This window comes from Rattus norvegicus (genome assembly GCF_036323735.1).
Source record: "Rattus norvegicus strain BN/NHsdMcwi chromosome Y unlocalized genomic scaffold, GRCr8 chrY_unlocalized_3, whole genome shotgun sequence".
Lineage (NCBI taxonomy): Eukaryota > Metazoa > Chordata > Mammalia > Rodentia > Muridae > Rattus > Rattus norvegicus.
Window position 1 is genome coordinate 403230 of NW_026947389.1, and position 10951 is coordinate 414180.

The window sequence follows — 10951 nt, forward strand, 5'->3', positions numbered from 1 at the left end:
ATAACAATAATCATCAATGATGGGTGGTGAACTTGGGTATTCCCAGGGAATACCCGATTTCAATAATCCAAAAGGCTCCCATACACCTACTGGGATGATGTTAGTTGAAATACAAAGCAGCAAAGAGGTAGAACGACTGCAGACTGCCCCTTGTAGCTAAACATGACCCTATTGAAGGGATGGTGCTGCCACACAGCTCAAAATTTTAACGTATAAATATCCAAGGCTTAAAAAATGTAAAAAAAAAAAAAAGACCAGAGAATGAAGAAAGGCCCTTCAGAGACCACCACACCATAAGAATCATTTCATCCACAGACCGTAAATCCTCGCACTATTCCTGATGTCAAGATGTGCTTGCAGATTAGACCCTAATATGTCTGTCCTCTGAGGGGCTCTGCCATCACCTGACTGAGACAGATGGTGGTACAGCTAAACATTTGAAAGAAAATGACAGGGGCTGGAGAGATGGCTCAGCGGTTAAGAGCACCCGACTGCTCTTTCAGAGGTCATGAGTTCAATTCCCAGCAACCACATGGTGGCTCACAACCATCTGTAAAGAGATCTGATGCCCTCTTCTGGTGTATCTGAAGACAGCTACAGTGTACTTATATATAATAAATAAATAAATCTAAAAAAAAAAAGAAAGAAAATGACAGCCACATAAGATGACTTAGTTGAATGCCTAAAGGATGATCTTAAAGGGATTGGAAACCAATATGAAAAACAACAGTATCAATTAAGTTTACCTTTCAGAGTCTCAGGAAATTTACCAACAAGAGTATACTTGGCCAGTACATGGATACTGCTATGTAGACAGTAAAGCATAGGGAGAAGACAACTGCCTCATCTGCCATCTCTGGAAAGGAAGGCAATTGGTTTTGTGGAAATATCATACCCCAGAGAAGGAGGGTGTTAGATGGCTAAAGTGAAGTGGCCATGTAGATGGAGGAGCACCATCATAGAAACAAAGAGAATCGGAAAGGCTTGGAGGATTCAAGACAGAAAGAAGAGTTTGGGAAATGACTTTGAAATGTAAACAAATACATAGATTATTTTACACTTCCAATGTTTATAATATAAGATATGTATGTTTCCAACAATATAAGATATGTATGTTAACATCTCTCTCCTTAATGACTATACAGTCAGTATTTGTAACATAGGTTTACTAAAAGTTGAAATCCAAAATTGTTGTGACTTATTATTCGAATTTCACATAGATAAACCCATTCAATATTTTATCTTCTGCCCTTGTAACTATAGCAAATGTTTAATTACTTGATAAAAATTTTAAAAAATTTTTTTCTACTCCATTAGTTTTCCATTCAATGCCTCAAATGTCTCTCAATTTAACTGTATGTACTACATTCCCGTCATTGTTGCTCTTTTCCCTGTCTCTTCACATTTGATATTCCTGTTCCTGACTGTGTCTTTCAGCAATACATAAGTACACTTGCACTTCTCAAAATAAGGACGGTCTGGTTCCTACTAGACACTTACACAAAACTGATCATACAGATACACAGTTTAGAGAATTAACATTTAGATTAAAGTGAATATATAACTCATTTTTCCATTTGATCTGGATTAACTCATCTAGGATGGCATTCACAAGGGGAATTCTGATTTCTTTTCATTGATATTGGGTTTAAAATACTTGTGCATTATATACTTCCTACCTTGGATTAGTCTGGCATACCACACACAGCACAGAACAAATCAATTAATTGTAGGATATGTGCATGTATGTGTCTAGGTCATTCCACAGTAACTCGTGGTACATGCTTTAGAAGCAAATCTGTTCAAGGATAGCCTGAACTCCTTTGTTTTGCATGTTTCTTTAACATATCAAATCACTTCAAATTGCACCAATTATTTATACCTCTGGGGTACAGATTAAATTCATTTTTTCTACAATTAATCTCTCCATAGGGATTAAGAGCTGGTTGATAAATAATTTTTGGAGTCTTTAGAATAGAATTTTGCCCCAAAACTCATTAAGTATTTATTGTTCTGCAAATTCAAACCTACCTGGTATTTTGGAAATTTGAGTTTCATGGTCAGACCTCGTCAGCTAAATGCACTTCATCCATTGTTGGCAAGTTCAGGCTATGCTTCCTGATTGACATGTCTGTTGAGACTACCTAGTTGTACAGTCATGTGATAACCAAGTGAGTTCTCATATAGCTTTCTCAATATTCAATTTACCTGATCAGAATCTATGAAGTGAAGAATCAATCATTTTGTGCTGAATGTAGGTTGCCAAACTGCCTCTGGATAATTTTTGAATAGCATCTTGTACATATGCCTGTGCTTTTTAGGTGGTTTCTCATTATCTATTAACACTCCACATAGCTCCGCAGCACTATATTATTGTAAGTTTCCAAGCCAAGTGATTTCTTGTTCTGTATTAGAATCATGTGGGAGTATCTAGATCAATCAGTGTAATCCTAAGGGATTCTCCTTGGTATATTATCATCTACAGATGGTGTAATATCTACAACGTTTGATACTCAGCCTTTGATACATCTTCCATCACCTGTGTAAAAGAAAATTATTTGCAACAGAGGAATCCTGTAATATTTAGGCTACTACATGAATCCCTTGGCTAAAATATGGCTATACATGCTTATTCATGCCTAAAAGACCCTTGGGGAGACCCAACTGGCTAAAAATGTCAATTACTACTCAGATGTCCACTATGTGTACAGTCTGAGGAAGAGTCACTTCAGTTCATGTTTGGAACTGAAGAATACTCAGCCATTTTCCAAACGGAAAAATAAAAACAAGTTACTTAAATAAGGATTGAGAGAATGCTTTTATCTAGGTAGAACATTAATTTTAGCCTTACATACAAATGTGTGATGTGCAGTATTTTCAACACTGTATTTCAGAAGGAATTATATACTTTTGGGTATGGTCTCTCGGACTAGCATATGATATCAATATAGTTTGCTGTGACAGATTTTCAAGTACATATGAAATGTGAGGACTCCAACAGAGTAACTCTAGCTCAAACATATATCCTTCATGTTATTTGTGACCCACACTGGGAACACTTACTAAATGTATCAGAGTTCTGACTCATTTTAGTATTTTTTTTTTTGGTCTCATGCTAACTTTTGATGCTTCCTTTCTCCAATAGAACAGTTAGTCAATGAGTCTGTATACCAGATATCAGCTGCATTATCAAGCGTTGGTTGCAATTTCCCTCTGCTGAATTCACAGCCACGAGGAAGTGTTTCTTATGAGATGGCCTTGATCTCTACAATGTAGATTATTGTTGTCTGTGTCTTTCTCTGACTCTCTCAGTTCTCTTAAGGGTCCTACCAGGGAAGAAATGGCAATGATAGTGAGAAGTGATCTTTGTGGACCCGAGGATAGACAAAATCCACCAAAGTTACCTTTCATGTGATAAGAAAATAGTGGACAGTGTTTATATTCAACTTAGTCAATGAAATGCTCTCCCTTTATACCTTGTATAAACTGGACTGGCTTGTTAGCTATGCCTGTTTACCCAGCTTGCCCAGTTTTCAGGCTGAGAAGAGGAGAATTTTTTCTCAGCAAGGCATCAGGTGGTGGACCAACATCTTACTCTTGCTCACTGTTACCCAGTTCCTCCAACGTAGCAGCTTCTTCCAAAAGTATCTCCATTGTCCATAGTATGCCTGACTTCAAGTCTGAAGCTATGAGCCCAGTCAACAAGAAAATTTCCATAGCTAAGAAAAAGTAAAATTTTTCTTTATTTAGTGCTGAGGTGGAGGGGCAGATATTATTGTGACTTTCCTTATTGTAAGTTCTTGAAACAGGAAGGGGAAGAGCACTGGAGGAGGGTTAATTTTGATCTACTTAGGGTTTCTTAATTATAATAGTAGTAATAATACTAATACTACTACTACTAATAATAATAATAATAATAATAATAATAATAATAAGAAGAAGAAGAAGAAGAAGAAGAAGAAGAAGAAGAAGAAGAAGGAGAAGAAGAAGAAAGATGAGGAGGAGGAGAAGGAGAAGGAGAAGGAGAAGGAGAAGAAGAAGAAGAAGAAGAAGAAGAAGAAGAAGAAGAAGAAGAAGAAGAAGAAGAAGAAGAAGAAGTAGAAGTAGAAGTAGAAGAAGAAGAAGGAGAAGAGGAAGGAGAAATATTTTAGGCTGGGAAGATTATTCAGCAATTAAGAGTACTGCCTGTTTTTTTCCAAAGGTCATGAGTTCAATTCCAGGTGTACACATCATGGCATACAATCATCTATAATGTCATCTGATGCCCTCTTCTGGTGTGTCTGACAGGTACAGTATACTGTTAAAAATAAAATAAAATAAATCTTTAAAATAAATAAAAATCAAAAGTTTTCTTATCTAAGTCTAAGTTACTATGCTTCTGTAGCTTAGCAGCTTTCTGTGTTCCTCTGAGGACAGAAAATGCATCTCTTTCTATTACAATCCAGGATGAGAGCTCACACATTGCTTGCCATATCTCGACTGTTATTCAAACACACCTTCTTCTTTTCTGAGAAATGAAATAGCTTCCCATTACACTCCTATCCTACCTTCAAGTTCTGCTTTTGAGAGGTGCATCAGAAAAATGAGTTTGTGCATAAGGATGCTGGCGTTGCAGTTGCTTCTGATGTGAGAATACTGGGGTTAATGCAGAGGGGTCAAGACGGTCAACAAATGACTGAATGTAATGACTATCTTTTGTTCAAATTCTGTGGATGCAATGGGTCAGTATTCCAGGAAGTTACCCAACTCACAGGTTTTCTTCTCGAGCTCAATAGTCAGTTTCTCCAACTTCTTAATGTGCTGTACTTGCTCAATGATGGTGGAAGGTTGGCATGATACCTTCCCAGCAAACCCTATAGATAAACACAAGGGAACATGAATATTAATGGCCCAGTCACAGGAGAGACCATGCTTTGTCCCCCAACAAAGCATGAGGAAAGGGGAAATCTACAGACACTTTGAAGCACTGAAAGAGTAAGAAAGCTCTTTTCAAGATGGACCTATAAGCTACTCTCCTACCTACAACCATGATTCCTAGACATATGCAGGTAAGTTCTGTAGTCCATACTGTTTAGGACCACAAAGCCCTAAACATGTATGTTCAAGAAAAATGAGTCTGAGATTTTGATACATGTCCAGGGCAGTATCTCTCTCTTCTTATCACAACATGTCAATGACATGTACAGGAATCCTGTGAAGATGAAGTCCAATACTCTACCCTGAGTGGCGAAGCTTTATCTATGTGGCTCCTATTGGATATCTTTCTCATTCGGAGTGAAAATAAGGAACTCTTAGCAAACCAACAGCATGCTTGTCAATTACTGGTGGTCTGCCCAACATTCATCAGATATTCTTGATGCTTGGTCCCTTCTTTTAGAATCTAGAGGTTTCAGACCACAAGTCCTGCTCCTAAGAGGTCTGACCCAAGCACAGCTTCTCTAGGAAGCTTCCCAGCAGTGGCTCAGGGCTTACTATCTCTGCTTTACACCAGATTATTTATTTTGCACTTTTATAACAAGAAAGAAGTCCTAATTTTTTTGTCTCTCTCTCATCTCACCATGCATTCTGTTTTCCCTGTAAATAACTTGATAATCCTAAAAAACATGTCTGTGTGTAAACCAATATGCACTAACTAAATACCACAAGGGCAGCTTCTGTTTCCATAACACTAGTGATATCACAGAGAATACCACAGAATTTCAGGTATACAATAGTGTATCCAGAGGAGTGTCCCCTTCAACATCACATAACTACACATTAACTAGATCTTCTCCAAATCAACATGCCAAGTTGCCCTTTCCAGTACCTTTGCCTGAGACACAAGCGAAGACTTTCCATCACTCTCCCTTCTAAAATGGAGATAGGACTGATTTATTGAATTCTTTCCCACCATCATGTACAGATATTGAAGCCTAAATTTTCAAACAAAGCCCAGAATTTGTCTTCCCCACCTTATGTTGCAGGCTGAAAATGACAAGGAAGAAAGGAAGTTGAGAACTTAGGTCAGGATGATTTTCGTTGATGCAACGATTCTACACAGTTAATCCCTCTAAGAGGACATCTTCTGGAGCTAAATGATCATTTTTTCCAATTTCCTCATCCATTGCTCCTCCTAACTAATGCTGGAGAGTTGGGATTATGCCTTCTTTGTAGAGTTGGCACATAGATAAAAACAAGTAACCAAAAAATTTGGAAAGATCCACAGAGTAGTACAGTTTGGGTGGGGGAGTAAAAAACTAGGAATAATTGTGTAAATTTGGACAAAAACATTGTTCAGAGCCTCAAAAATAACATGTTTTAGACATGGGGCTGTTTATGATGTGAGCAGCAGTTCACAGGTCAGGCTACAGGTGCATTGGTTAACATAGGTGCAATTTGAGACCTCAAAAACAGTCAGAGAAAGCATGGTGGGTCAACCTGGAATGAGCAATTAAGAAGTCATGCTATACTATGGAGAGTTATTATATGAAGGAAAGATACAGACAGAGACAAAGACAGACAGACAGACAGACAGACAGACAGACACACACACACACACACACACACACACACACACACACCAAAACAAAGCATCAGTCATGGGGACAAATATGTTGTAGATCAATGATAAGGAGCTTCAACAAGGGAAGAAAAGTCAAATTCTTCTGTTGGGTGCCACATGTGACAACGTCTATACTCCTGAAAGTGTGTCACTACTACATTTCTGGACAGCATCCATTAGAAACCTACAGACAGGGAATGGTAAAGTAAGCTTAGAGTCTAGGTATTATTAAACTATACATGTTTATTAGAGCCCCATGTAACCTTTGTCATGATCCTGGCAGTCCCAGCAAAGGGAAGCAAGCCCATGGTCAGCCTGCCATGCACTTCTTGGATCTCTGAAAATTTACCTTCCATACATGCTTATTGGGCCCTAAGCTTGTTGGGAGTTGTTGAATATTCTGCATCTTCACAGGTGTTTAAGTTCTAGTCTAGTAGAGTTGGATGTCAACTCTATTTCTAATTGTGGTTCTCCAGAGGACACCTAGTTCAGATCACACTAGGGTTTATAAGATAAGGAAGTGCTTAAACTGGCAAGAAATATGTTATCATTAGTAAAGACTGTTCTAGGATAGAGGAAAAAATATGACAGAGACGCAGAGAGACACACACACACACAGAGAATGAAAGAATATGCCTTATGTACATGAAGCCAGAAAAGAATTTGTGAATCTAGAAGACAAGGTTTGAAGGACTACCTGTAAATCCCAGTAACTAAGAAAGAACCTTGGAGCCAGTTTTGATATTGAGGCTTCATACAGCTTGGCCTTTACCAATGTGAGACACTACATTTCCATGAGCAAATCCTTAGCCTGGAGAACGTAGTTATGGTGGCCCAGAAAAAAAGCAAAACAAAACAAAACAAAACACAGAATTGTCCCCTTTGTCTGTTTCTCATTACTCTGATCTCCCATGTCAGAAGAGGCTGAGTGGCCTTCCACATACCCTCACATGCAGCTCACAAGGAACAGCACCTATCTTCATCAGTACTTCATCTGAGCCTACCCTTGGCCTTTGGATGGTACTCAGGAGCTGAACTGACAGGTTACATATTCCTAGCTGGGTGTCAAAGTTCAGACATGAAAATCCCACTCTGTGATTGTCAACAGTTCCATGTATCCATTGGGATGGCAGTGTCACAATGGCTGCACCTGTCTTTTCATGCCTTTCACATGCTTTATGTGACCGAGTTGAAAGTCTCTCTCAGAAGTATTTACAGATCCACAGGATGCAGCTTGGCTTCAAAGGCCACATGTCTGACTACAGAAGCCACGTAAACAATGTCACAGTTCACAGCTATAATGTAGACATGTCAAGGTATTTCCTCTAAGTTTTGCTTTGAAGCATATTCTTTTTTTTTTCTTTATTAACTTGAGTATTTCTTATTTACATTTCAATTGTTATTGCCTTTCCCGGTTTCTGGGCCAACATCTCCCTAACCCCACTCTCTAACCCCTAAGCCCATTGTATATGGTTGTTCCCATCCCCATTCTCCCCCCATTACCGCCCTTGCCCCAAAAATCACGTTCACTGGGGATTCAATGTTAGCAGGACTAAGGGATTGCCCTTCCACTGGTGCTCCTACTAGGCTATTCATTGTTCCCTATGAGGTTGGAGCCCACGATCAGTCCATGTATAATCTTTAGGGAGTGGCTTAGTCCCTGGAACCTCTAGTTCCTTCGCATTGTTGTTCATATGGGTTCTCAAGCCCCTTCAAGTACTTCCAGTCCTGTCTCTGTTTCCTTCAACGGGGGTCCCGTTGTCAGTTCAATGGTTTGCTGCTGGCATTCCCCTATGTATTTGCTGTATTCTGGCTGTTTCTCTCAGGTGAAATCTACATCCAGTTCCTGTCAGCCTGCCCTTACTTGTCAAGCGTATTCTTTTATTACAGATAATGCTAATCTTTCTAGAAGGCCACATTGTGGGAGACCATTTGGATTATGCCCCATCCACAGTTTATAGATTTTTTACAGAGAATTCTTTCAGTGAAAATGGTTTCTGTAAATTGCATACAAACTAACCATTTAAGGACACAAACACACACACATAGACACAAAAGGTACACAGATACACACAGACAAACACAGACACAAACAGACACACAGTGTGCAGGGATGATAGAGATGTGTATGTTAAAAAAAGTTAGGATAGTGTATCGATAATATAAAATATGAAGGGTTACACTAAAATCTAAGACACTAGGATGGAGGATGGGAAGCAATTGTGAGGTGTGCTTTCCCACAACTTGGACACATGAAAAAATGAAGTATGAGACATCAGAACTGCATTGTCAAACAAAGACAAGAAACATACACAATCAATTGAATGCAAATACAGCTCATCTTGTTGATCTCTAATGGAAGAGTTCAGGTGTTTCCCACACCTCTCCAGCATAGTATTTCATTGCAGTCCAATGCTAGAACACCAAAGGATATTCAAGAACATATAAGGAGATGAAGCCAGAATGTCAGCATTCCCAGAGATCAGTTGAGCAGGGAGTTCTGTTTTCCTATGTCTACCTTAGCTATGCTTCAGAAAACCAAGGAGACAGTCTCCTCAAGCATATCCACATCTGTACTGGGTGTAATTTGTCTTCAGAACATCTTTGGCTGTAGTTACAGAAGCCAGGATGAAAACTACAAACTATGTCAGCATAAAGTTGATGTGCATATGGCCAGGATCACTGCTAAGTCTCTCTAGACCTACGAGTGTAGATAGACATGCCTTATAGGAATAGAACATGGTTGTTTAGTTCCCCCAATTACTGTTCAGGACACGTACAGAAGTCAGGAAGGAACCAGTCCCTCTTCTGTTTCACTAATTGATATTTCTTCAATATAGTAGAAAACTGTCTGCCAAAGACACTGTCATTAGGACAAAACAGAAGGAAACAGATTGGGAAAAGGTCTACACCAATCCTACATCTGACAGAGGGCTATTACCTAGTACATACAAAGAACTCAAGAAATTACGCTTAAGAGAGACAAATAACCCTATTAAAATTGTGGTACAGAACTAAGTAAAGATTTCTCAACTGAGGAATATCAAATATCTGAGAAGCATCTAAATAAATGTTGATCATATTTAGTCATCAAGGAAATGTAAATGAAAACAACCCTGAGATTCCACCTCACACATGTAAGAATGGCTAAAATAAAAACTCTGGAGAGAACAGATGTTGATAAGAATGTCAAGTGAGAGGAAAGCTCCATCTTTGTTGGTGGCATAACGAACTGGTTAAACCACTCTGGAAATCAGTCTGAAGATTCTTCAGAAAATTGGAAATTTCATTACTTGAGGACCCAGATATACCTCTCCTGGGTATATAACCAAAAGATGCTCCAACATACAAAAAAGACATATCCTCAAATATGTTCATAGCTGCCTTATTTATAATACCCAGGAGCTAGAAGAAACCCTAATGGAATTCATCAGAGGAATGGATACAGAAAATATGGTACATCTACAAAATGGTGTACTACTAGGGTATCAAAACCAATGATCTCAAAAAAGACATAGACAAATGGAATGAACTAGAAAATATCACACTGATTGAGGTAACAAATTACAGAAAAACACATATGGTATGAAACCATCGAAAGTGAATATTGGCAAAAAAAGCTCAAGTTACCCAAGATGCAGTCCACAGACAACTGGAAGCTCAAGAAAAGAACACACAAAATGTTCATGCTTCACTCCTTTTTAAAAGGTGGAACAATACTATCTATGAATTTAGAGGAGAGACTGACGGAATCCCATTCAGATTATGCCGTACATGTGGCAGAAATACATATACATCAGTCACCAAAATAGATAAGATTGATGAAGCTAAGAAGTGAATGCTGACAGGAACTGTATATAGATCTTCCATGTGAGACACAGCTAGAGCATATCAAATACAGAAGTGCATTCTAGTGGCAAATCAGTGAACTGAAAACGGACAGTAATGGGGGTTGTAGAAGAGGCGGGGTGCCAGTTTGGGATCTTATGGTCAAGAAATTGGGAAGGGAAATAAGATTTGAAATGTACATATAAAATATCCAATTAGAAAAAATGAATAAAATTTGCTTAAAATTAAAAAATGAAAGAAATAAAAGAGAAGATAACTGCCATGTAATAACAGCTATTGACTCAGAAATCTAAAGGTCATTTTCAGGGAATGATAGAAAAAGTAATACTAGTGGAATGCCCGAGATAATGAAATCTCAACTAGAATCACTTCTCTCTCCCAGATAACGGTGCCAGACACAAACTGCACTATATGAATCCAAAGAATGGAGGAGTTTACTTTGAGGGGATGACACAACACTTGTCTTTCCCTTCTTCCTTATTTCCTTTTTCTTCTTGACCAAAAGAAGAAAGGCCATGAGCTCTCAGGAAACAACTATGCCCTGCTGAACACTTGGCTTTT